We start from the raw sequence: 2966 nt of genomic DNA, 5'->3' as shown, positions 1-2966 counted from the left end.
CCTAGAAATGATTTCATCGTAGAGAGATTGCCGGAGTACTTGGTCAAGAATACAGAGTTAAAACTTCGAGTGATGAAACAGAGGAGTACTTCCTGCGGTCCAAGAATAAAGACAGACCGAATCAAGGAAAAGTGGAAGAAACAAAATGGTTGATGTCCTATAATTATGTAAAGGAGTAGTACTCCTACTTTCATGTTTTTTGTTGATTTTATATTGTAATGCTGACTTTGCTTTATTTTCTATGAAGAAGGGATGGGGACCCCGAAAAGCTTCCCCCACCTTTGGGTGTTAAAAAAAAAAAAAAAAACCCTAAACCCTAAACCCTAAACCCTAACCCCTAACCCCAAACCCCAAACCCCAAACCCCAAACCCCAAACCCCAAACCCCCAAAACCCCAAAACCCCAAAACCCCCAAAAACCAAAAACCCTAAACCCTAAACCACACACAGACACACTCAGACACGCACATCTGTGCTCTCTTTCTCTCTCTCCAATGTCTGTCTTCCCCTTTCTTTCTGGGACTTTCGTTGTTGACTTTTGCTCAAGTCTACGCTATGTGTAACACAGCCCAGATTTCTTTTCTTGTTCTTTTGCCGTGGATTTATTGATTTTGGTCTGAATCTTGGAGCTCCCTGCTCTTATTTTTCAAGAATTTTTTTCGTTGAGTTTCTTGCGTGGACTGGATTCTTGCTCGAATTTTGCATAAAATCTGAGCTTGGAAGTTTTGGTGGTTAATATGCAGTTTAAGATCAGATTTTGACATCTGGGCTTGGTTGAATCAGATCATGGGGTGCTTGAATATGCATATAAATATCCATGTAGTTGAAGTAGATGCTTGGATAGTGTACCTGGGAGCTAGGTTCTTTCTGTGTCCTATGGGGGATGGTGAAGATAGTAAGAAGAACATTGTAAGAACAACAGAAATGGAGAATCTTTCTTTGGATATTTCAGCTAACAGCAGGCTTTCAAGAGACTTGTTGCAGAGGTTTATGGGTACTGCTAGTGAGTATGAGGAGGCAGTGAAGGAGGAGGAGGATGAGGAGATTGAGTTGAATCTTGGGTTGTCATTGGGGGGAAGATTTGGTGTGGACAAGAGTTCTCAGAAGTTGGTGAGGTCTTCTTCCGTAGCCAGTTGTTTGCCTGTGGTGAGGGATGATAATGATTTCGTGGCACCGGCACCGGTGGTGTATTTGGGCTTGGCGAGGACCTCTTCCCTTCCTGTGGAGACGGAGGAGGAGTGGAGAAAGAGGAAGGAGTTGCAGACCTTGAGTAGAATGGAGGGTAAGAGGAGAAGGTCTGAGAAGCAAAGGAATTTGAGGAGTGATAAAGAAGGGGGTGGAAACGGAGGTGGAACTTTGAGTTTGGAGGAAAGGAAGGAAATTGAGGTGAATTTGAGGGAGAGATTGGATAGGGAGAAGTCTTTGTCTAAGAGGGCAGGCTCATCGCTCCGGTCACAATTTGGGTTGTCTTCGTGGGCAGCTGCTGCTGCTAGTCAGGCCATTCTTCGAAGTGGGATTGATGCAGCATTGGCAAAAGGAAAGGGAAGCTATGTTGGAAGTAGTGGTGGGATACAAGGGCTTGGGCAACCGGCGTCCCAAGGGTCGGTGGAATCAAAAGGGGGAAGTTCTTCAAGTATGTCGGATTTGGAGAGTAAAACTCTACAAGGATCCAGCAGTGAGCTCAGCCCTGCCAGCATCCAGTCCTTGCAAGAAGGAGGCAGTCAGGAACTCGGCTCTTCTGGAACCCGAGAGAATGACAAGAGAACAAGAGAACAAACAAGCAGAATGACAGGATCCGAGACGGACAGCCCGTCTAAGAGACCTGAAGCCTCAAGAACCCGAGGGAAGGAAGTCGGGACAAACTCAATGGAGGATATGCCTTGTGTTTTCACAAAAGGTGATGGACCCAACGGCAGAAGGGTCGATGGAATACTGTATAAATACGGAAAAGGCAAAGAAGTAAGAATAATGTGTGTATGCCACGGCAACTTCCACTCACCGGCAGAGTTCGCCAAGCATGCAGGTGGTACCGATGTGGATCACCCACTCAAGCATATTGTTGTAAACCCAAACTCTTCTTCCCTGTTGTAATCGCGGTTGTCTGCATGCCATTGTCTAAACCGAGGAGTCAAATCGTGTGAACATTCTTAGAGAGTAGCGGCTTTTTGTTTTCCATTTTTGAGTTTGGCTTTCTTTCCGAAACTAATTGATACTCATGTTTCCATGGGGAATCATATAAAAAAGAAAAGTTTTGGATGATCTTTGCAGATTGTGTTGATGGAATGTGGAGGAGAGCTACTGTGCTAGTAATGAATAGCCTCAACCTTCGTCAGTGCATTGACTAACCTGCGTACTGTGTTTTGAGGCAGCAAACAACTGATTCTAACATGAAATTTCAAAGGGATTTCCCTTTCTTGATCCTTAAAAAAAAAAAAAATCCTAAACCCTAAACCCTAAACCCTAAACCCTAAACCCTAAAACCCTAAAACCCTAAAACCCTAAAACCCTAAACCCCTAACCCCCTAACCCCTAAACCCCTAAACCCCTAACCCCTAAACCCCTAAACCCCTAAACCCTAAACCCTAAACCCTAAACCTAAACCCTAAACCCTAAGCCCTAAACCCTAAGCCCTAAACCCTAAGCCCTAAACCCTAAGCCCTAAACCCTAAGCCCTAAACCCTAAACCCCAAACCCCAAACCCCAAACCCCAAACCCCAAACCCGAACCCCGAACCCCCGAAACCCCGAAACCCCGAACCCCAAACCCCGAACCCCGAACCCCAAACCCCAAACCCCAAACCCTAAAACCCTAAAACCCTAAAACCCAAACCCCAAACCCCAAACCCCAAACCCTAAACCCTAAAATTTTCCGGCGCGTGTCCGGCCACGCGCTCCGTCAATTGGTTCGCCGTTCGACCAGCATCCCGAATATGCTGCGCGTGTCCTAATCAGAGACCAGACGCGCCGG

The 2966-nt window shown here is 46.0% G+C and overlaps 1 pseudogene; it reads left to right on the top strand.

The window, feature by feature from the left end:
- Nucleotides 1-875: 875 nt before the first annotated feature.
- On the top strand, nucleotides 876-2331 carry LOC105180106 (ninja-family protein AFP3 pseudogene; annotated as a pseudogene).
- The last annotated feature ends 635 nt before the right edge of the window (nucleotides 2332-2966 follow it).

The sequence above is a fragment of the Sesamum indicum genome, linkage group LG10 (assembly GCF_026168435.1).
Source record: "Sesamum indicum cultivar Baizhima isolate 11 linkage group LG10, ASM2616843v1, whole genome shotgun sequence".
NCBI lineage: Eukaryota > Viridiplantae > Streptophyta > Magnoliopsida > Lamiales > Pedaliaceae > Sesamum > Sesamum indicum.
This window is presented reverse-complemented; position numbering and strand designations above follow the sequence as displayed.